We start from the raw sequence: 26,433 nt of genomic DNA on the forward strand, positions 1-26,433 counted from the left end.
GTTGTTGAAATGGACTACCTTAGAAGAAGTGCAGGTATATCTAGGATGGAAAAAAAAGACAAACATCGAGGTCAGGCGTATCATGAATGCATCGGAGGAGACAGTACTGGATCGAATCGAAAAATCCAGCTTAAAATGGTTTGGACATGTTCTGCGTATGCCGGGGAACAGGTGGCCAAAAAGAGTTTTTCAATGGGCTCCCCAGGTCAGAAAAAAGAGAGGTAGACCTAGAAAATCCTGGAACGGAACGGTTACGGAAGCAATGGAAGCTCGTAACCTAGAAGCTGATGACGCTCTAAATCGAGATGTGTGGCGTAAGGTAACGGGAAGGCAGCAATAGGCTGTAGTTGGAAATGAGTATTAAATACTTAAACCAAATCCCGTTTATGTATATATATACGTAGGATGTAGAATATTCTGTTATGAAACGACTGATGGAATAGCAGGCACCGCGGATTTGAAAAACATGGAAATAACGACGTTATCGTATAGTCGGGGTTGGAGATTTTTCTTACTCCACTTACCACACCAGTATTTATTCCAAGAATATCCAAATCCAAGAATATTTTAAATGCATTATTTAATATTAGAACATTTAATAACCTCATGAATAGCAAGTTCGCTTTTTAGTTAACTCGGATATTTTAACATTTCTGAAACTTAATTTTCTAAAACAATATTTTCTAATTGGTAAAACGTAAAAAATCGTTAGATCTGACAACTCTGTTGAAACTGGTCGTTCATCTGGCCGCAACTATAAACGCAATACATTCGGCCAGCCGACGCGACGGCTAGGTCGTTGCGACGTCGTCAGTGAGTTAGAGCCTTAAGCGCGTCAGATGAGAGTACCCAAATCGGTAGTTAAGTGCGCGCTAAGCGAAAATTAACGTCATATAACATCATTTTCTAAGTTACAGAATTCGGACCCAGGTGTGATTAATAAATAAATAAGAGGTGATATTTTCTACCAGTTCTGGAGGATTATGACTAATATGATGGATTATTATCCAGATTTCGTTATTTGTCGTATTTTTCCTTCGAACTTCAAGGTTTTTTGAAATTAGTTTGGCGTGTGAACAAATTTATGTTTGTACTACTAAGAGAAAATAATTGGATCTAAATTGTTTATAAACCATATAATTAGTATGTGAAGAACTGCATCACGTGTGAATAGCAACTATAGCACATAAAAAATTACCATATACTAAAATATTTACAGCTTCAAACACCTACGCTCAACAGCTATAAAAAACACCGATGAAAGAGTAAAATTAAAAAAAATACAATCACTATAACGCGATACATTTTTTCCTGCATTTACAGTTAATCTCCGATCGGTTCTATTAATTCGGAATTCCTTGGCGAATGAAGATTAAATAAATATACGTATGAACGATTATTTTCCCATTAAAAAATGTAGGGCTTGTCATCGGAGCTATTACATTAAGGTTTTAATGTTATTTATCTATTTATTATTTTAAATGGTTTATTGTCAGGCGAGAATATACCAAGGACATTTAAAAAGTATACTACTTATCTAAATTACATGTTTCTCTTCATATCTTGCAAATCGCAGCTTTTATAATTAGAAATTAGAAATAATATTAGAAATTCATAATAGGTATATTATGGATAACTAAAAAATTATAGGAAACAGATTTTACTTAATTTTCAATATATGTATAACCACAGATTAGGTATCCTATAAGTATACAGATAAAAATCTTGCCCCTAATTCGTGGTACGAAAATTGTATTTTATGACGATGAGCAAACGAGTAAATTTTCTTTTGCGCAAAAATAAACTCCCGTTTAAACAGCGTAATAACTGGGCCGGTCACAAGGCCGGTCAGGCGCTGTGCACAATTTGAGAGGCCATAAGTGGGCGTGCTTGTGCGCAAACTAGTAACCTAACTAGTGCGCGACTCCGAAAATTGGAACCACGAAAAACAATGCTTTTGACGATAAGTTTATAATCTGTATGATTTGTAACTACATACAATATTTTTGAGCTGTTTTAAATAGACTAATTTTAGTATATAACATAATATAAATTTTAATTGAGTAATGCTCTTTATATCAAGACGAACAAACTTCCTGTTAAGGTAGATTCAAACAGCGAAATAAAATAACATAAGAAAAAATTAAAATCACAAAATCGTTGGTTATATTGAACATCGTAACTGCGTTCTTATAACCAAGAAAAATTCCAAAGAAAAAAACAAGATTTTTGATTACACTACCAAACTTTTGATTACACTACCAGAGGTTGGCAAGGAGTCCTTCATGTCTTCAGATGCGAATGGTACACGCTACCATTATTAAACATTATTGTACCCAGAACGCCTTTTGTTTAAATTGTTACCGGTTTTTTTTTTGTAAAAATAAAGAGAAGATAATGCATTAAATATACTGCAGATACACTACCAAAGGGTGGTAAGAAATCCTCCGTATCTACCGGTGTAGAGGGAACAGAACATGCTACCATGGGCATTATTGTACCCAGAATCCCGTTTGTTTAATTTGCTTGCATCTTTTTTTAGGTACAAATAAAGAAAAAATAATGAATTAAATATACTATAGTTACGCTACCAGAGGGTGGTAAGAAGTCTTCCATGTATTGTGAAGCTGTGCGCAAAAGATGTTTACTGTGTATTCAACAAGGGGGTGCTCAGTTTGAACATCTTTGATGTTTTTTTTAGATAACTATATTCGTTACTCAAAAAATACTTTTCTTTGTTTTATTCTTTGTTTATTGTATCGATTTCAATTGTAATTACTAATACTAATATGATAATTTACCTTTTCAAAAGTCTTTAATTATGCAGATAAATAATAGTATAGAATATTAAATTGTGATAAAAAATAATTAGACAAATAGGTCAACCAAACACAAAATCAAGGCCCGCTTCGATATAAAGATCAAAAACCTAATATTTCTCTCATTCTTAGAAATAGATCCATAACTTTAGATCATTGGAAAGGGTAAAACGCCAGAATTTTTTTAAGTTCATAGCCAACTATGAATTCCATCTAAAAAATTATATTTTTTATTATTTATGAAAAAAACAGTAAGCATAGAAAAAAACTGACTACGCCACTGCATTGTGCCTAAAAAAGTGCATTAATAACGTTTTTACAGAATTTTATTATTCCGCAAAATAAAAAAGTTATGGGTAATTTTCAAAATGGTAAAAAATTCAAAAAGACCCGTATCTCAGTTGGCAGTGAAAATATCAACAGGTGGTTTACGCCATTAAACGTGTCTCAGAAATCGAGCCCATGACATCTATATCGATTTTGCTCTATCTAGTCAGGAAATAGGTTTTCTCTGTTAAAACAGATCAATTTCGACCACCCTGTACATATTGTATTCAGATGTTTGTTATACTTGTCTTTTTTGGTAAATAAAGAAAAAATAGCGAACTAAACATCCTGTAGTTAGAGGGTGGTAATAAAAGTCTTCCTTGTCTTCAAATGTGAATGTAAAATGGAACCATCATTGTATCAAAAATTACGTCTGTTTATCTTATTTTTTAGAGAATAGTAACAACAACAACAGAACAGAGATTTTTAGAGAACAGTAAAGGAGAAATAATTAATTATACACCTAATGGGAACACTATTAGTGGATGACAAGAAGTCTACTCTCTACTTCTATATCTAGAAAAATCACTAAATCAACATCATTAAAGCTACTTCTGAATACTACTCAGGATCACTAGGTCATGTTAAATGTAATAACAGATCATAAAACATGTTAAGTATAGTCAGGATATTTTAAACATTACCTAATCATGTGTTTTGTTCATCAGATAAAAGACCAGACCATATCGTGGTATACTGATAGTTCCAGAACAGCTGGAACAGGAATAGGGTATTTGGGCCAAAAACTAACACACCGAACAAATAGGCACTTAAATGATAATATTAAAATAAATTTTCGGTTATATTATATACTTTTTAATTTTAATATCTATTAATTTACTAATGAATTAAAAACGACTTCTCAGATAATGTAATTTCTTTTTATTAATTGGTTCACTCGAGGAAGAAATTCGCGTGGTATGTAATAAATCGAATCGCTTTTTACAAACATAGACCTATTGTAAAAAAATGATTATGCGAAAGCTGCCGACCAGAACAAATCGCACATCGGAACACAAAAACTACATAGGTACTACCTTGTTAATTTATGTTCTTTTGCGTACGTGGGTCATTCTATTATAACTGATAATTTTTGAGTCACTTAAAAGTCGGAAAATATTTACGTGTTGACTTTGCACACCAAACTAGGGTTGAACAAAGCAATAGCAACGGATAAGACAAGTGACGCATTTCAATTGTTAAATACTAAATTTCCTTGCCTTATTGACGCTAAAATCAAGAAAGAAGTTCTTGTGGGCCTCCATATTTGACATCTTCTGAACCGAAAATAAAAACGAGCTTGGTTTACATTCCATGTGTAAGGTCTTTTTGGGTAACCAAAAGAGTGATGATTGTCGCACAGGTCGAGGAATTTCTTAGGGTAACATATCTCTTAAAGTGTATTTTCTTTACTCACACCTGAATTTCTTCTCTGAAAATTTAGGAGCAGTCTCGGATGAACACGAGGTTCTATCAAGATATCGCTAACCTGGAGAAGAGATTTTCAAGGAAGTCGAATCCCAGCATGCTGGTAGAGTATTGTTTGTTTTGGGACTTCTACAACCAAATAAAGGTAGAGATATTTTTATTTATTATTATTTATAGCTAATGTTTTCAGCTTGAGACGGCCCTACACGATGTGGCGAACACCTTCAAACGTTGGACGCACGACATTCGCCACATCGTGTGGGAGCGCAGAAATCCATGTGTCGAACGTTCGAAGCAAGTTCGGGCTCTTGTCGGTAAATTTTACGCGAGTCAAAGGACCTTCCAGCGTTCGAAGTAATGTTCGATGCGCTCCTATACGAGAGTCTTTACGTGGCTGATATTTTACTAGGGATCAGTAGCGGCCTCGCTTTTAATGCTAAAACGTGGTCTCTTCAGGCTTAAAATTTTTCGTGATTTGTTCTTTGCCAGAAATATGTTAACTATATACATAGGTACTGTACGTCTGTCCGTTCTGTAGCTACGGGGTATCCGTGAGAAGGGAAACGATATTCTCTCCATGTTTTTCGTAAAAAATTAGACGACGCGTCCCATCAATAAAAATTCGACAAAGTTGCAAGTAGCCAATAAAATGAGTGGGCGGAGCGATTTGCGGTGACGTACTCGTCAAGTCGACGTATAAAATATATTGTTGTTTATTTAAATGTTTTTTGTCCGCATTCCTTTCATAGACACAGATCCAGCAGACGAACTGTATATAGAAAGATTAATTATTGGTTTTCTTTGTATTAATAAATATCTGACAGAATTTTTGTTATTACATTATTCCTTTTACTCATTCATTTTTTCTATTCATCAAAATTTTCTTCTTATATTAGATATGTGAATAAGCTTTTACTTTTTACTAAAATTACTTTTAAAATTTTTCGTTTTTAGTTAAAATGGAGTGGAATAATCAAATGATAATAAAATTTATTTCGATTTACGAGAAATATCCAATTATATGGAATCCCAGGCATTCCAAGCATATAAACCGGAATGCCTTAAATGATGCTTGGCGTGAAATTTCTCAGCAAATGAGTATAGACTTGTCAGTAGCAGAATTGAAAAAAAAAGAATCTATAATGGCAACGTATAGAACGTTGAGGAGGAAAGTTATAGATTCTTACACAACCGGATCTGGGAGTGCAGATATATGCAAACCATCTTGGTTTGCTTATGATGCTATAGACAGATTCATAAGAGTAACAAGAAATAAAACCCTGTTACGTCTTCTTTTTCTTGTGCTTCTGTTGCAACAGTTTATCGCAACTTATAACTATCATACCAGCGGCAATCCCAGCACTTAATATATTATCCATATCTGCTCAAGCCAAGAGTACGTACGAGACTGAGTTAATTTCGCAAATGTAGCGCCAGGTTTGCGTCCAACGTTGGAACGAACGTTCGAAGCATCGTGTAGGAGACACATTCGCCAATTGTAATATTGTCGAAAACTGTGTCAAATGTTGGTTCGAACGTTCGTTCGAACGTTGGACGCATCGTGTAGGACTGTCTTTATTCAATAATTTCCGATTATGGAGTAGCCTCCCTCTAATACTCTCTCTTGTAGTCGGGCCCATTGTTGTCTATTGTTGGCTACGCAGGCCCCAGTTATCCTTGCTAATTTCCTAATATCATGGTCCCATCTCAGCTTCGATCTTCTTCTAGGTCTCTTAATTTCTCGTTTCATGCTGTAATTTTTGTGGTCCATTTGTTGTCCGTTCTTCTTGCCAGGTTCCTGCCCATTGCTACTTGAGGGATTTGATTCTATGGATGACCTTGGTCCTTGATTACCTTGGTCCTTTATCTTATCCATTCTATTCTTTTACGGTACTGTGGATGACATATCTATTACCTGGATTTGTATCGTGTCCACTCTATTCTTTTACGGTTTCTCTTGGTTATTCCCAGCATATTTCGTTCCATTGAACGTTGTGCGACCTGCAGTTTTCTTATGATGACCGTTTTAAGTGTCAAGGTTTCACACGCATAGGTCATGACAGGTAGTACACATTGGTCGAATATTTTTTTCTTTATATATAGTGGCATTCTAGATTTGCACATGATTGAATTTCTACCATAAGTACTCCATGCTAACTTAATTTTTCTGTTGATTTCTGGTAGTAGAGATCCCGAACTGTGTATATTATTTGTCTCAAATATGTATATATTCTTCTACTATTTCCACAGTATTGTGTTTTTTATTAGAATGTCTTTTCTTTCCTCTAGTTCGTTGTAAATTAGTTTTTGCTAGATTCATTTTGAGAACTACTTTATTGCTGGCTGTATTTAGTTCGTTAATGTATGCTTGTAGTTCTTCAGGACTATTGGTAATTAGGACTATATCATCAGCGAATATTTGATAGTTAAGATATTTTATATGGTTACAAGTTAAATTAATATCCATAAAATTATTATTATTATCGAAAAGTGATAAAAATATGATAAAAATAGAGGGGAAAACGGGAGTTAGATTTGGATTCGAGACGTCATTTTCCATAAGAATCTGCAGAAATGGTACCAGGGCTCGAAAAAAAGATTTTTTTTGTAGACCAGTGTAATACAAGATCAGAGAAAGAACAAAAATTGTGCAATACGACATAAAAAATCACATTTTGCACTGAATCGCCCATTTGTATGTGCGTCTTCATAGAAACGATTTGCACAGTCTCGGAGATAGTAGGTCGATAGTGACCCAGGGGGTCCCACCTAATAAACCGTGTAATTTATGGCCGGTATTTAATTTAAATTAATTGTTCGAGAAAAGTCTTGGTCAGTTCGGGTCAGGCGAACTATTTCGATTTTAGGTTAGAGTCGTATATTTCCTTCCTTTCGTGTAATCATAGTACCTCGATAAACTTAAGAAGGTATTGAATATATTCTAGTTAGGAAAATACATAAATGCTTATTAAGAAAGTATTTTTAGTGATGTACTGTGGTACCAATGTACTCTCAACCAACTTACCAAACTTAAAAGTTTCAATTGAAATGTCAGTATTGCTGTACGGTGCAGAGACCTGGAAAATTACACCGCTATTAATTAACAAACTCCAAGTGTTTATAATCCGCTGTCTGCGAAAAATTATAAAAATATTCTAGGCAAATAATCATCAAAAATGTGGATTTATGGAGTTTAACCAACCAGAGGCAGGTGTGTAATGAGATCAAACTGAGGAAATGGAGGTAGGAAATTGGTCACACATTAAGAAAGACCAAGACACGCATGGCAAAGAGCAATCAAAAAGTAAATCGAAGCGTTAAACCGAACATAGCATGTTTTCAAATCAATTGCAAATAACCGAACACGCTGGAGAGCATTTATTGAAACCCTATGCTCCACGTAGAAGTAAAGGTCGAAATAAATGAATGACTGTCTTCTAGTTAAACTACAGTTCTACATACAGAAGATGTCAAGCTAGCAAAACATGCCATTAGGGGCACTATTTCATCGAAAACTATATGCTAGTAATGTACGCAGACGACTCAAGAACATCGGAAGGAGTAAGGAGCTGGAATAGTAGGGCTGAAACAAGGAATATCTTTCCACGTAAACCTATCTATGGATGTCAACGTTTTCCAGGCGGAAATAACGGCATTCAATTATGGTGTAGAAGAAATAATAAAAGAAAAATAACAAAGCAGCAAAGAACACATTGTTGGGTAGTCATCTTCACAGAGAGCCAAGCAGAGCAAAAGGCACTCTTCTAGACTAGTGTGAGATTGTGTGTGTCCTAAATGCATTAGGTGAGCGTAGCTACGTTACATTAGCCTGAGTAACAGAGTACAAGGGTCACAAGAGTAACGAAAAGGCAGATGAAATAGCCAAATAAGGCTTATCAATGCCATTCAAAAGCAGTCACGTGTAGTGATGTAAAATTGCCGATTATTTATAAATCGGTAATATTATCGGTAACATTGCGTAATATTACGGTAACATTGATAATATAATTTATAAAAAACAGCTTTTCAAATAATATTATTGTTTTTATAACAAAACTGTAAAAATGTTACAAAAAAAGACAAGAACGTTTTTTAAACTAGTCAGAGAGTAGAATGGATAATGGTAAATCATTCTCAGTCCCATCATCTGGTTCTTCTTATACTTTCGTTAATTGAGACAAGTCTATTGAGTTTATTTGAAAAAGAAGAACCAGATGACGAGGCGGTGAACCAGATGAATAATATCGGTATTTTCTTCTTCTTTTATTTCTTTCTGAGCAACCCCTTCCCATCTGAGATGTTCTTCTCCATGTAGTAAAACATAATTAGGGTCAAAATAAGTAAGTTTTTCCGGCACTTTCTACAGTAAGTCTGTTTTTTCTAAGTCGATGAACAAATCCATAAGTACTAAAGGTTCTTTGGGTTGCGGCTGTTGACGATAGTAAATTTAAAATGGGTAAATGAAAAGGAGTAGAGCGGAAATGCGCATGATCTTGCAGTAATATTACGTAATATTACAAAAGTTACCGGTAATACCACCGTGGTAATATTAGAAAGGTGGCAGAATGGTTAACAGAATGGAAGACAGAAAGACAGTCAACGCTGTAGTGGGTCTACTAACAGGGCGTTATAAGCTGAATAGCTGCATCTAAAGCTAATGGAATTGCCGGACAAAGCCATATACAATGTAGAGGTTCTTTCAATCTGAAGAAGAAATGACAGAACATGATTTATGTCGGTGAGACAGCAAACTGGTAACATTGACTGTAAAGGAACAACCATCACGGTCTTTCTGCCAAGAAGCAAGGGGAAAGACACCACCTACCTGCTAGACCTTATCCAAGCTCAGAACGAGAATGTGAGTACATCGAGCTGGCGAGTACTCAACTCGAAGGAGGAGGGCCATGGTCAAGTCTTCACAATAGGAATTGACCTCAAATCCAAGGAGGCAATAGAGAAAGAGGGATCCAAGAAAAGAACAAGCTAAAGAGGGGGAGAAAATGGAGACAAATACTCCAGCCTCCATCTCACAAGTACCTCAGCCGGAGACAAGCTCCTCGACTGTGAAGAACACGGATGGCGAAACTCCAACCGTAAAAGGGTGCTAATGGCACGTGCTGTACTCTGTAATAGGCAATAATATGCCATTGACAGAGTTTCGAAGTTGCTAGACTTTTTGAAAATGATAGGATTGGAGAATGAACGTAAGGATCAGAAAACAACCATAATAGATCTAAAAAGGTCACAGTGGATCAGGCAGATAACTACCTCGAAGGAGAAAAAAAGGAGGAGGATAATCCTTTTTTGATAACTACTCTTACTTTAAACTAATCTAATATGCTAAGTATCTGTTTAAAAATACGATTTAAATAGATCTTCGTAGTACAAATTCTATTAATTATAACAAAAAAAACAAACAAACAAAAAACAAACTTTTTGAAAACCACCCCAGAGGGCCCATGAAACGGCCGCTAAGTCCGGAAATAATAAACTTATAAAAAAAATTCATTATGCGAACTTATAGAGAATGTTCTTATATACAATATGCGTCTAATTATTTTGTTGTAGTACAGTTTAAAAAAAAACACCCCTATTGCTCAAAAACCGCAAGGGGAAAATTTCCGATTTTGTTTGTTTTACACTCAGAAGACCTATTTCTTATTCAAATGACAATTTTATTGGATTATAAATAATTATTCAAATTTACTTTATTAATTTTAAACATGTAAAATTACTTTACGTTCGAGCACGTTCACGATAAAAACTTGCCAATCGACAAAAGAAACATATTTATTAGCGGCAGTTCCCACATTTAGCGTTCCGCAAAAGCAATAAGATAAAATTATTAATAACACACTTTTACCGGCAATAAAGATGCCTATCTAATAAATCTAATAAACGGAAAATATCACCGTGAGAGGAAATCTAACGAAACACTGCGCTTGCCTCCGTCTCTTAATTTGCACGAGCGCTTGTAATTCTTCAAATCGATCTAAGTGATACAAGGCCTCCGACTAGCTTTAATTAATTTGGAATTGTTTTCGCGCCATACGTTACACACATCATAAATCATCAATATTGAAGCTTTAATTTAAATAAGGGTTTCTTCTTGTAACGCCATGTTTTCAGTGCCGGCGGAAGAGTCGGGCGCCCCATGCGAGAGGCGCCACGACGGCAACTAAAATATTTAAAACACTAATTTAAACAAATAGTAATAAAAAACCAGATCAATGATTACTCGGTACTATTCCAACCACATTTCCACATTAAAATATTAGCAATTACCATAACACATAGGGAAGAAATATCTGACTAAACATTATAAACGCTTCTATAATAATAAGGAATGCGTCTATCCTATAATAGGATGCGTCTATCCTATTATAGTTTACTGAAATTATGCTCAAAAAAATCCTTAGCACGAAAGCTTTAATAAACATGTCGTTCCAAAATGGTATTTTTCCAAAATGTCTTAAGACGGCAATAATCATTCCTCTGCATAAAGGAGGAGACAAAGATGAAGCTTCCAACTATCGCCCAATTGCACTCCTTCCAACGCTATCTAAGATCATAGAAAGGCTGGTTAAAAGAAGGCTGGTATCTTTTCTGTTCAAGTACAAAATACTTACTGAATATCAATTTGGATTTCTAAGCAACAAGTCCACAAATGACGCTATGTTTTCCCTCCTTAATAAAGTTTACTCCAGCCTAAATAACCATCATTCTACAGCAACAATTTTCTGTGATTTTTCTAAGGCGTTCGATTGTGTAAATTAATAAACTACAGCACTATGGGCTCAGGGGATCATCTTTCGAATGGTTTAAGTCATATCTGAGCAACAGAAGTCCAGTGGATACCACGTTGTCTTCTAGCAAGCCAATAGAATGTGGAGTACCACAAGGCTCAGTACTAGGCCCTATTTTGTTTCTTCTTTTTATTAACGATATTGCTAACATAAACATCAGTGGCAAAATATGTCTTTTTGCGGACGACACTAGCTTCACTTGGAGCAACAAGGACATCACGGCACTTCATAGGATTATATCAAATGACTTAATCACCGTTAAATCTTGGTGCGATTCGAACCTCCTGAGTCTCAACATTTCTAAAACTAAAGCTTTGTCGTATAAAAACTCGTTGCAGCCTTTTGTACTTAACAACACCACCATTGACGTCATCAAATCTGTAAATTTCTTAGGGCTTGTTGTGGACAATTCTCTGAAATGGGACATACATATCAAAGCTTTGTCGAAAAAATTGAGCTCTGCCTGTTTTGCATTAAGGTCTGTTTCTAAGGAGCTTAACTTGTCAGTGGCTAGAACTGTTTATTATGCACTTTTTGAGTCGCACCTCAGGTATGCCCTTCCATTCTTGGGTACGTGTTGTGCGACTCAATTTGACCGCATTTTCAGGCTCCAGAAGAGAGCTGTTCGATATTCACTGGGACTAAACAGCAGAACTCATTGCCGGGACTTTTTTAAAAAAATTAAGAATATTGACTCTTCCTTCCTTATTTATATTTGAATCCGTTTGCCTAATACGTAAACATGTATCAGCTTCTCAAGAAAGGCCATCCACTCAGGAACGCGGAGCAAGATCTTTATCTACCTACCCCATGCTCAGAGTTAGTTAAAAGTTCAATATTATACAACTCGAAAAAAATGCACAATCACCTGCCATTTGAAATCAAATCCATAACATCATTTTTTTCATTTCGCAAAGCATTGAACTCTTATTTACTAGACAAGGCTTTCTACGCCGTAAATGAATTATATTTTGAAAATCAAATTTGATCTTGTAAACACTGGTCTAATGTTTGCTATTGCTATATTTACTAATGACATCGAAATGAATTTATTTAGAGGTCATTGATATTTTACTATAAACTAGCTAAATATTTTTGAATATTATTTTTATTTTTTGTTCTTTGACATTATAAACATTTATAAATGTTTATTTTAACAATAAGACTGACAATATTATTTGTATAATGTTTTGTATTATCTTTTGTTTGTTTGTTTGTGTACCTTGTTTTTTTACTTTGTTTGTTAGTTTACCTTTGTCTACAAATTGAAAAATTTGTTGACAATAAAGGCATTTATTCATTTATTCGGGATAGTTTTGATTTCTCCTTTTCTGTTAAGCTTTTCTATATGTATTTTGGGTATTACTCTATTTGAAACTAGGATTTGCGAATTCATTTTCGTGGAAGAATCTTAAACAAAATAAAATAAAGAATATAAATTTGATTTGTTCGTGATATTTTACTTAAAACTCACTAACAACTTTTTGTAAATAACCCTTCTTTCTATAATTCTCGTTTTTATAAATTTCTAAACAAACTGTTTTGAGTCAAGGGCCAGCAAAGACTGACCGGTCAAAATCGCACTTTTTCTACTACCCACAACCTTTATTTGTTATTAATGGCTGATACCAGTAATGCATTATATGAGGTATGCACATTATATAAGGTAAATATTCATTCGCAAGAAGCTGAAGAGGATCCCGATATCCTTAATATCAAAAAAAGCTTATAAGTTTGCCTCATTAATTAAAGTAATTTATTAACAGTAGTGGGAAAAGATATCAATCTTTTGGTGGTTTTGATTGTTCCGGATCGAATATGTAGTAATATACGGAAAATGGTGGCAGAATCGTAGAATTTTCTCATTAGAGAAATTACATAAAGAAAAATTTCTCACAAAGAAATGCATCTCAAACACTGGCTGATCCTCATTTTTAAGCCGACAAAACTGTCTGATCATATACTGATTCTGCACGAAATAATTCATTGTGAAAGAGAAAGGAAAATTTTCCTAAATTCTTATAGAAAATTAATGCAACTGCTTGCAACTAAATATTAATGCTTTCAAAGATCACTTATACCAGAACGAGACTACCGAAATTGGAATTCTATTTCTTATAGCTCTATATATCGGGTGCGTCTCAAAAGTGGCTCATCCCTATAACTTGTTTATTTTTTCATACAACAAAAATTAGGATTAATAATTGACGTATTCATTTGTTTTTGAATACGTCAATTAGTCAGTAGTCAGTAGTAGTGAATTGACGTATTCGATTGACTACAACTTTGTATTTTTAAATAGCACCCTTGGTATATTTCTACTTTATGCGATAGAAAATGACATTTTGAATAGAATGACATATCATAAGTCAACTTTTGACATTTTCGCATATGATTTATTTGAAATTGTAACATCCGGTTCATAACGGCGAACAATTCATAACAATTTAACTCGAAATACCAAGTGTGTGGGTTCAAATTATTCGTAAAAAATTCTTTTTCCAAATTTACAAATGAGCCACCCTTGTTCCATTTGATAAAATTAAGATATGATTAAAAATACGATTTGGGCATCTTTTAACCGGCCTGGACATGACACGAAAAACATTAGACGATCAAATATATTTTTTCAATGCTCCTAGTAAATTCATAAATCAGTGTTTTTATCAAAATCATGACACTCTAGATTGAAATTTAAAATACATTTTTTAAGCGAAAATACGTCAATCAAGCCTAATTTATGTCATATGCTAACATACCAAATCTCGATTTTTTATCTAAAAAAAATAAAAAAGTTATACGGGTGAGTGATTTTTAAGAGGCACCCGGTGTTGAAAAAACAACAACCGTAGACTAAGATTGAACGAAGAGAAGAACTTTGAAGTATCTTTAAGTAAAAATTTATTGTTAAAGTAGCATAAATATGTTTAGTTGTAGTTAAAGTAAGTAATTGAAGGAAAGAGGGAGTTATAATAACCATTAGGGAGGGGGCGCCAGATATGGTACTCGCCCGGTCTCAATATTTTTCTTCCGCCGGCCCTTAATTTTGTTTCACCCTGTATAACTTTACGGGTCAAATTTTAATTTGGTTTAACATACAATGGTTATTGTAATTAAATATCAGGTTTTAGAGGGTAAATTAAGATTTAGGTAGCTCTGTTATTAAAATTTAAAATTTACTCTTCATTTTCACAAAATGCGAAATATGTCAAAATCCTTACAGTTTAGGCATATGCTTCTTTCATAAAAATCACCTCTATTTTTATCCTAGAATCCGAAAATCAAATAATATAGAGGGTGTTCCATTACAAAAAACACAACTTTGATGTGTACCTTTTTTGGGGAAAATGCTCCCAAAATTTCATTTCGATATAAACTACCGTTCTCCTTGGAGCCTCCGCGTCGTATAAGAGGCGCCACCCTGTATGTAATACCTTGGCAATTTTTCAAAAATTATAACATATTTCTACAGAATACCTCTTTAAGATACAACAATGTGCTGAAACCCAAAAATTATAAATCTATTGCATTATTTTCGTTTCATTTCGTAACGAAATGCTTTGGTGGTTCTACCTTCTTTAATAACAGTAATTCCGCCGCGAATTTACAGTACCCAGATGAGAGATGACAAAACACACACACAGAGCCACACATACGCATACATACAGAGTACGAATACGAAATTAATTTAAATATTATGCATGACAAAACGTTAATAAGACAGGCAACGTTTAATTTTTGCTCATTGTGAGGGCTGACGCGAACAAATAAAACCGTCAACGTGGGTGGAATGGGGCCTGCTTTCAATCTTCTTCCAGGCCTTTTCTTCGTTCCGTCTCTTTCTTCAATGGTAATTGCCTGTCAGAATTATAGGCGGCGATTTTGACAAACTACGATGACACTTTGTCGACTCTCAAAAATTACTTGAGTCGCTTCGCTGAGCTGTAAATTTTTTAACGTTTACTTTCTTGCATTTATTATAGAACTGTATTTTTATTTTCACATTGCATGCATAGGCATACCTTAGGGCTTGAACACACTGAAGACCAGATCGCACCGGCCAGGCCGCAGCTACCTCTAAAACCATTAAATCAAATGATATAGCGCACACCATAGAATAACTAACTGAAAGAAATGAAAACTCCTATGTTAAAGCCTGGAAACACGCGCTCGACGCGATCCAAGCGGGCTACTGGCAGAACTAATAGTTCGCGCCATATTTTTAAATGGACCTTTACTGCCAGTTCATAAGTTTTTTACTTATATTTGGTAATTTCAATCTAGATTATGAACTTATTTGTAACAAAACATTTTACAAAATAAAAATAATGTATTTTGATACAAATAAATTAATAATCTAGGTTGAAATTATCCCTGAAATTAGAATAAAACACGAAAAATTTGTAACTTGATTATTTTATTATAACATTGTTAATAAAATTACATATAACCCTTGATTATGTATAAATAGATGTACAATGAGGGCTTAGTACAAGCCCGTCTTCTAGGTGGCGCCTTGCCCGTTCTGAATTTTTGTATTCCCCTACGATTTTCTTTGAGGGGAATCCGTTAAACCCGCCCATCGTTCAAAAATGGAAGGGCGCGAGGTCACATCTATTGGGCCACTTATTAGCACGTTTCACCCATGTTTTACGAAAATAGCTTTATCCTTGTTTGTTTCAACTGTGACAAGAAAAAAGGAAAAAAAGTTATATTCGCTTCTAAATTCGGCAGTTTTGTTGATCTTTCTCGACTTGTAATTTCGTTTCGTTTAGATTATGTCTTATAAAAATAAATATTTATAAGCTTTTGAATTGGATAATGCTGATACCTTAATGCATATCTGGTTTGGTTTGGTCGGTAATTAAAAAATTCAGTTTTTTCGTCCCTCGCGAAGAAACATAAACAGTATTTGTGAAATTTGGATTAGAAACTATTATTTTATTAGTTTATTTTGTTGTGTTTAAGTGTTGTGTATTTGTACCTACTGGATAATATTTTCCAACATATTTAATTAAGCAAAAAGCATCTGTTTTACAGGTAAGTAAATACTGTTCATATTTATTTCTAAATTCATATAAATTTGTTTTAAATCACTCTTGGGAAAAAATGTTATAGAGTCTGAGATAAGTTTAATAATAAACATTTGATAGATTGATAGATAGATTAAAACGATAATGCCCAGTTTGCTTAAAAGTTTAAAAAAATACTGATTTTATGCTATAAATTGTTTCATTTCTCACTTTGCTTTTTGGAATTGTCAGATATATTGTGTATTTTATAATTTTTCCTGAGAATTTTTCTTAATAACTTGATAACGTAAATATATTTTTATCTACAGTCAACCCTGTGTTTAGATAAAGCTTCATATCAGATTTCCTATTTTATATTTTCACTCAAATCATATTTTTGTAAAATATGCTTGCAAAAAAAGTAGCGTAAATTTGACAGGGAGGTATTTTTATAGATATACAGGATGATTCAAATATATATTTACTTTTAAAGTTATTAGTTATGAGCAAAGGTTATGAGTTTGTGAAAAGAAAGGCTATATTTTGTATTTTTGCTTGGTGGATTTGTTATTAAATTGTCATTCCAAAAATACCATAATGTCGTAGTCGTATAGAGTTCATTTTGACCAAAGAATATATTTTGACCCTTTTGGATTGAATTTTATTGTTTATATAATAAAATATATATTTAAAGCCCTCTCTTTCTAAGTTAAGTTAAAAAATAGGTAATATCGACGTTTTTTACTGGAACTAATTTAAGTTAATAATTAATAATTATATAATTCATATAATAATATTAAAATAGACTAAATTGTTTATTATATACAGGATGAGTCAAAACTAGATATTATATTTTTTCTTTGCTATTTCAAATGAAACACTGTATTTTATATCATAAATCAACAAAGCTTTTATGCAACTTTTGTTTTATTAAGATCTATATCCCAAATTAATAGTTATTAAATTGTTTTCAATTGTCTCTTTGCGAATAAACATGATTTGTTTTACGCAATTTTTATTAGTAGGTTTGTCGTCAAAAGTGATGTATCTATTTATCAGCGACAAAAATTAAGAATTAGATGTCTAAAATAATTTCCTAATTATTTTTACTTGGCATCAGTAAATATGATTTATTTTATCGATGCAGCTGAAAATAATTATCTATTCTAAAAGAGGACATTGCTGTATAAACATCGATTATGGATTTAAAAATTATTTTTCAAAATAAAGTTGGACAAAATTTTTTGGAGAAAAAAATTGGACTTCTGTTCGAAATAATTGAGAAAACCCAACATCTAGTTTTGACGCCCCCAGTATATATCGTGCATTATAGTTGATTATACTGCAATTTATTATACACACGTAGTTTTGTTTGGTGAAAATGAAACTTTCTAAAAGTATTCCCAATTAAAACATATTAAGAATTTCCTACATTATAATTTTGAAAGACGTTTGAGTGGGCAGACAATTTGGTCTAAAATAATCATATGTCTAAAAAAAAAATTAGTCTAAAATAATCAAAAACCACTTAACACATATAACTCGCTTTTAAAAAATCTAAAAGAAATAAGTTTGTTTATTATATTCATATTTTATTAAATTATTATAGGTGTGACTGCTAAGTGGTCGTACTCGCCACTTTAACCAAGCATTGGTGGGACCTTCAGAGATCATAATGCGAATTTCTTCATACCATGTAAATCTATATACATGTATTAATAAATGCGTTTGCTTTATTAAATTTTTTTTCTTATACGGTATGAGCGAAAAAAAACGGCGTCTATTTGTTTACGTACAAATGACATCGATATTCATTTCCAAACCACCTCTGAGGCCGTTTTTTTTTATCGTATGGTATATATTTACATATCCCTTATCCTTTAATTCCGATTTATTTCTAATAATTATAAAAATAAGATACCTGATTAATTCTTCCGAAATATTATAAAATGAGATATCACGAAAGAAATAAAGTTAATTATCTCGTTTGTTTTGGGAATTCCAAAAAAATAAAAAAAAGGGTATAGAGAATCTTTAGAGACACAGTTCAAATGTTATTTTTGAGTATACTGGTTGCTTCAAAAAATGTGGCGGATACATGTTTTTTAATGCAAAACTCCATTTTTATTTTATTTTCGATTCTGCCTAAAATTCTATAACTTTTTTTTATAAATAACGTTAGTAAGTATTTACAATTTAAAAAAAAAGTAAAATTTTATTCCTATGTTACTTAACTGTCAGTTGTTTCCGAAGTTGGACTACACAAATTTGGTAGGAGTGTTTTACAGAGATGAAAAAAAAATATATTTATATGTAAAAATACTTGCAGTTAGATGCTACACTGTGTTCAAACATTTTTTTTGGCTGATCCGATATATATATTATTATTTTTTCTAGTGATTTTACAAAACCTTTCAACATTTGTTAAGAAAGTATATTAAGTACACCTATACTCAACAGCTTGCAATCTGTTCTGAATTTTATCCTTCTTTTAATTCATTTACATTATAACAAGTTGCCATATGACAAAACAAAAATTATTTATTATTAAACATTAAGTAAAGTGATTTATTTAGTTATATGACATTCTTAATAGAAGTTGAAGGATTTTGTAAAATCTATCAGAAAGAATTATAATATATCGGGTGTTTTTCAAAAGTAGCTTGATTGATGTATTCAATTAGTTTCGGTCATTTCTTGTTTCACCGGAAATGACTACAACTTTTGGTTTTTAAATGGTACCGTCGGTATTTTTTTACTTTATTTTGCAGAATATGGCATTCTCAATAGAATAATTCAATGTCAACTTTTGACTCTTTTACTTAAAAAATAGTATTTTAAAGTTCAATCTAGTAGAGTGCCATGATAATAAACAACATGTAACCGGTCGTAAAGATAACGACAGTTTGACTCGACATACGGAGTGTGTGGTACCAAATTATTTACCAAAATTAGGTACCAAAATTTATTAGGTATCAAAAAATGCTTTTCCAAATATGCTAATGAGCCACTCTCGTTTCATTAAAAAAAATTGAGTTATGATTAAAATACGAAATGGGCATATTTCAACTGACCAGGAAAAGACACAAAAAATATTAGACGACCAAATCAATTTTTCCAAAGCTCCTTGATTAATCCTTGATTAAAAAATAATGGTTTTAACACAGCCATGACACTAGATTGAATTTTAAAATGCTATTTTTGATTTAATTGAAAATGTCAAAAGTTGACATATGATTGTTGATGTCAAAAGTTGTCATTCTATTCAGAATGTCATTTTCTATCAAATAAAGTACCGTATGATCGAATAAAAACGGCGTCAGCAATGGCTATGAAATGAAAAGCGCTGTCATTTTATATGTAAATTTATATGAGAAATGTCATCGATGTTCATTTCATAGCCATCGCTGACGCCGTTTTTATTCGATCTTACGGTATAAAAAATACCGAGGGTACCATTTAAAAATCAAATGTATACATTTCCGGTGAAACAGGAAGTGACCGAAACTAACTGAATACGAATCAATCTCGATTTATGTCATATACCTACTAACATTCCCAATTTAGTTTTTTTCTCGGAATCTGAAAAAATAAAAAAGTTATAGAGGTGAACCACTTTAAAAAAAAACACTCAGTATAGGCTGTGTCATTGAAAGAGTCTGCAGATATTTTTTTAATTTTAAATACGTAGAATTAACCATTAATATATGTTGAACACCCTGTAGCATCTGCCTTAAATATCTACATAGTATCTAATATTTTTTCTTCATCAACAAATTGAAATATTAGAAAACTAGTTTTAGGTTACACCATTATACAAGGATTATACATAAAAAAGTAATAATTTTACGCAGGATCTAAAATAAAATAGGATGTTACATTTAAAAAAAAACATTATGTTAAATCCGTCATACTTTTACAAAGTTACAGAGGTAGGTAGGTATAGTTTCATATATTTTTTAATTATCCATCTAGAAATAAAATATATACATATATACCTAATATAATAATTTAGTATTTAACAAGGGGCCATGAAAATCAAAATAAATATAAATCCATATCCAAAATAAAAAAATGTAAATAACGCTTTGAGGTAAAAAATTCGGTTCAAAGCAGATAAGATATTTTATTCTTTACCGAGAATTAAATTCGAAGAATTCCTAGTCCCTACTTCTTTGCCAAATTCAATAGTCTCCGCCCCTTTTTACGTTTTAATTTCTGCCACCAGTTGGCAGCATCGACTTATACAGGCACATTGACTAACTATTAATATATAAACAAGGATATAACACATTCAACACTATACAAGTATATATAAAAGTTATCAGAATTTATACAATCAGTTATAAGTAATTATAAAAAAGGTTATAAATTATAAATAAATAATTCATTATATAAAAGACATATAGTTACAGTGAATATAATTTGGTATAACTTTAATCTCAACTTTAATGACCTATTCAAATAGAAACATCTTACAATTCACATTATATAATACACAAAGCCAAGGGACAAAATTGTTATTAAATCTATTCTCAATGACTCGAAGCATTTTTTTCAAACAAAACAGGACATATAGGGCTTATAAATAATACAAGGGTATAGAAAATATATAAATAAGTAAATACAAATATATTTTCAACCTAATGATTAATGATTATACTCGTTTAAATAAATAAATGATCTTTTTAAAATTACTTGTTTGTCTTTGCAAATTTGTATATTTAATATTTATCTAAAAGCACAACCTTTAAAATTAAGCTTTTAATATGTTATACAAATGCTTGATTCGATATAAACACACTTAAATAAAACTTTAAAATTAATGATCTTCCAAATTTCTGAGACAGCCATTTTGTTGAAAGAATTTGTTTTGATTATGAGAAATTTCATAAAAATTATCAGAGGGATTAATTAATCTTATATATTAAACTACTTGGCTTTTAAATTTCACAATCCTATCGTCCAAAATACTCTAAATTCGCAAAAATCCGTAAAATATTCCCATAAAAACAAATCACAATTCACTTCCACTTCACAGAAACTGACAGACATTGCCAAATATGGAATGACGTTTATTTTTCAATTTATTTTACTAATCTAACTGATCCGGGTCACTTAGAAATTAAATTTTTATTAAATTATTTAATTATAATTGTTTCTGGCGAAAGCAACTTGAAAGCAACTTCATATCAATGTTTATTCATAGGGTAACAAAGCCACATCACTGTTAAATTATCAACATTTTATATATTTATATTTTTCAACTACTCCAACTACTCCAATTACTCCACAGAGAATCAAACGAATTGTTAATTAAACCACACTCTGTGGATGACTTGATAAAATCATGATGAAATTAAAGTCCCTAGATGAATATCTAGGGACTTTAGATGAAATTTCTACGCAGCGCCATCTATCCCTCTACTGGCAGAAACTCCGCCGTGTTTCCAAAATCCAAATGGCAGTTTCATCCGCCTGGCGCACACTAACGTCCTGGCCGTCCGTTGGTCGTTGCGACCAGGGGGGCAATTTTTGGAATTGATCGTTTACATGCGAACGTACAACTTTGCGAGTGTTAGAAAACGAATGCGTTTTAAAAATTCAATTTTTCGGCCATCTTCGCATCTCAATTTGCGAACGTCGTGAGCGTACGCAAAATTACGAGCCGGAACTGTGGCAACGTCGACAAATCACAGTAAAAACTATATTCTTTCCAGTTTAACCCTATATTTTACTGTTTGTTTACTTTTCATTACTTGGTGTTGATAATCGAGGTTTGTTGTGTTGTTGCAAACGATTTATGTGTTTTTAATAATTAGTAAGTTGTATAATCTAATTCAAATAAAGTTTAATTTGAGTGAGAAAATATTGTGTTAGAAGAAAAAAATGTTTCTTGTATTATGCACAAGAAACACTAGTTGTAGAAAACAAGTATCTAGTAAATTTGACTACTGCTTTGTCTGAATCCAAAAAATACACATATAATTCAATAAATTACTCATCAGATAATAAATCATATCTAATTACGCCAAGTTATTTTTTGTGTTCTGGATACTCTGGGATCCTCGATGTTGTTTGGCGGCACAATGGCAACATGTGTACAATCTACACATCCTGTCACTCCTGGGAACCTATGTATTCCGAAAAATCTACAATGATAATACGTAATTATGCAATAAATACCCATATGGTAAACCATACTGTTCTCTAATTCCGTTGAGTTTTTGAAAATTATTTGGAAATTCAACCCATTGATCGAATATCTCTGGATGGTTTAGAGCGTTGGTAACTTCATCAGTTGAATGAGAAACCGAGGCTTGACACATACTGATGTATTTATAAAGCAACATCCGGCTGGTAATAAGCATTTCCGTAAAATTTCAAAGCAGCTAAAATCTGAAATTTAATGTTATTTCATAGATATACAATAATAGAGAAAAATGTTACCCGGCTTTGCACATCCAAATCAGTCTCTCTTCTTTGTGGTCGCATGTACGTACGGCTCAAATAACTGAATTAAAAAACGGCACAAGTCTTTGGATAACCGAAATATTTTAATAAATTGCCTTTCACTCAGTTCTATGAACGCATTCCCCGGATTGCGCAGAACATTACGGCGGTATTGCAGTTCTGAATTTTTTAGGTTTCTGAATGGCCAAAACGTTCATTAAGTCATCCATTACTATTATTGTTACACCTAAACCCAACTACAAACTTGGAACTATCAAATCTAATATGCGCACTTAAAAAACATATTCTTACGATGCTGTCGATCCGCTCGCAAGACAACGCAGGGAAATTTGCTAATGCGCAAAAATGCGAACACTTAAAAATTGGATTTTAGTGTTGATCGAAAAGTTGCGAACAATTTGCAAGGAAACGATTGGTCAAAAATTGCCCCCCAGAAGACTGCACGGAAATATTATTATTTTCCGCCGCTTGTTGCCGGTTTTCTTCCAAATTAATAATTTTTCAGATGAAATCCCTCAAATTCAAGGCACAATATTTTATTTTCTATAAGTTTTAGTGTAGTTTTTGCACACGTGCAGAAAATCCAAAGAAATAGTATACAGACTGGATCAAAGGTAAACTTAAATCTAATCCAGTTTTTTTTTATTAAGCGTCGATTCCCAGTAAAACTCAAAACATTTTTATACATACCTACTTTATTTATGGTTGGTATGATACCTGTTATTATACCTTTGAGTTTCGATGTTTAAAAAAAAACTAAAAATAATATTTAAAGTTTTCTACAACCACTTTTTTATTAAATTAGTTTTTTTAGTTGTATTGTAGTCGTGTACAAAGAGAGGACAAGTGTATTTTAAATATGATATTTAATTTAACGTTTTTCAAACAGGGTTCATTAGACTATATTTCTACTAGGTACATTATTTTGAAAAAAAAATTAAGAAAGTAACTTAAACATTCATAAAAATAGAAGTAATTACTGTTGTAGATTCTTCGTTATATTGTAAACTTATTGAATAACTGGAAGCTTTCTACCTGCTTGTATTTAAAGCCAGTGTCTGACGATCTTTTTCTACGATGGCCCTAATATGTTTACTTCTAAAGTTGATAAGGGCGTATATAGTAGTAGAAAAGAAACAGAATATCTCCCTTTTTGTCGGTCGCCCGTACACAATGCTTTTTGTTTATTGTGAATAGCAACTTCGCTTTTTAGTTAACTCGGATATTTTAACATTTCTGAAACAATATTTTCTAATTGGTAAAACGTAAAAAATCGTTAGATTTGACAACTCTGGCTGGCCGGATGCATTGCGTTTATAGCTGCGGCCAGATGAAAGACCAGTTTCAACAGAGTTGTCAGATCTAATGATTTTTTACCTTTTATCAATTAGAAAATATTGTTTCAGAAATGTTAAAACCGAGTTAAATAAAAAGCGAAGTTGCTATTCATGAGCTTATTAAAAAATTGTTCTAATATTAAATAATGCATTTATGAGTAAGTAAAATCTCCAACCCGGACTAAGTAAAATTCGTTAATAAATACTGGTGTGATAAATGGAGCAAGTAAAATCTCCAACCCCGTTATTTCCAAGTTTTTCAAATCCGCGATGCCTGCTATTCCATCAGTCGTTTCATAACAGAATATTCTACATCCTACGTCTATGTAATTTAATATGTGTAGAGTGAGACATGTAACTCGGGAGATTTTCAGCATTATATCAATAAAGGACAAAAACAGTATTATTCCTTAAGGTGCGTCTAGACTTGAGCATTTTAGCCCGAACGAACCGAGCGCGCACGAACAAGCAGAACAAATAGGCCGAACAAAAAGCATTTTGTACGCGCGACCGACAAAAAGGGAGATATTCTGTTTCTTTTTTCTACTGATATGGACTTCTACTGATGGCTCTTATCGACTTTAGAAGTAAACATATTAGGGCCATCGTAAAAAAGGTCGTCAGACACTGGCTCTAAATATAAGCAGGTAGAAAGTTTAGCTTCCAGTTATTTCAATGTTTACAATATAAATTCCTCTTTTTTATTGTTACTGAGAATCTACAACAGTAATTACTTCTATTTTTATGAATGTTTAAGTTACTTTTACTATTAATTTTTTTTTTAAATAAAGTACCTAGTAGAAATATAGTCTAATGAACCCTGTTTGAAAAACGTTAAATTAAATATAATATTTGAAATACAGTTGTCCTCCTTGTACATGAATACAATACAACTAAAAAAACTAATTTAATAAAAAAAAACAAGTGGTTGTAGAAAAACTTTAAATATTATTTTTTTTTATTTTTTAACATCGAAACTCGAAGGTATAATAACAGGTATCATACCAACCATAAATAGAGTAGGCATGTCATATAAAAATGTTTTGAATTTTTACTAGAATCGACCCTTGATAAAAAAAAGGGACTAGATTTAAGTTTCCCTTTGATCCAGTCTGTACACTTTTTCTTTGGATTTTCTGCACGTGTGCAAAAACTACACTAAAACACTATATCTTATAGAAAATAAAATATTGTGCGTTGAATTTAAGGGATTTCATTTGAAAAATTATTAATTTGGAAGAAAACCGGCAACAAGCGTCAGAAAATAATAATATTTTAGTGCAGTCTACTGGCCGCAACGACCAACGCACGGCCAGGACGTTAGTGTGCGCGGTATCATTTGATTTAATGGTTTTAGAGGTAGCAGCGCCCTGGCCGGTGCGACTTGGTCGTCAGTGTGTTCGAGCCCTTAGACTGTATTTCGTTTTTACCTTGATTATGGTTTCCTGTTCCGTTTCTTTTTTTTGCCTAAAAATGTTATTATTACAAAACACGGTTCCTGAAAAGAAGCCATCATTATTCTCACCAAATTAACCAGCGCAAAAGGCTGTTTTTAGTTCGTTTGTCAAACCGTCAACTTGTGACGATCAACACACTGAAGGAAGCTATAGAAACTACCATTAAGGCTAAGCAGCACCTTGAGGACTGTACTACAGCACGAAGACTGTGGCTAGTGGTATATAGCAAAAAGATAAAACTACTACTAGAGCATAAAAATAACCTAGTACCAATAATTATAGGTGTCATCACTGGAAATTGCCCCACGTGGGTAAACCTTGTGAAATGGAAGATTTCCAACGACGACTACGGCAGAGAATGCGGAGAGGAAGCAGAAATAGTTGAGCACCTGCTGTGCCACTGTCTGGTACTGGAATACCGACGCTTTAAAACTTAAGGACTTTTGAGGTCTTTTGGAAGGATTAGAGGAAGCGGCAGAAGCCAATATCAGCGACATCAGGAACTTTGCAAAGAGCTACAAGTGCTTTAACGCAAATAAAGAATGGAAGGAAAGTTTGGTACAATGATAACAGGGGTATCGCAATGGACCCAAGGCCTCCGAGTGAGGGATCAAACATATCCCAAACCCCATGAACCGAACCTAACCTAACCTCCCTAATTCTTCTTGAATAGGTAGGTGGCTAAGTATGTTTTTTTGCAGCCCCGGATCTACAATTTTTTTTGAACCGGATCAGAAACTTGATGGTAGCGTTTTACTTTAAAACTTGTGAAA

General features: G+C 32.8%; 1 long non-coding RNA gene across 1 annotated transcript; it reads left to right on the plus strand.

The window, feature by feature from the left end:
* The first annotated feature begins 16,249 nt into the window (after window positions 1-16,249).
* LOC115876139 lies at window positions 16,250-18,128 on the plus strand. The gene is made up of 2 exons (XR_004049103.1): window positions 16,250-16,420; window positions 18,002-18,128. It is a non-coding gene; the product is annotated as an uncharacterized LOC115876139 (long non-coding RNA).
* The last annotated feature ends 8,305 nt before the right edge of the window (window positions 18,129-26,433 follow it).

This window comes from Sitophilus oryzae, unplaced genomic scaffold (assembly GCF_002938485.1).
Source record: "Sitophilus oryzae breed Bouriz unplaced genomic scaffold, Soryzae_2.0 scaffold_1408_pilon_pilon, whole genome shotgun sequence".
Lineage (NCBI taxonomy): Eukaryota > Metazoa > Arthropoda > Insecta > Coleoptera > Curculionidae > Sitophilus > Sitophilus oryzae.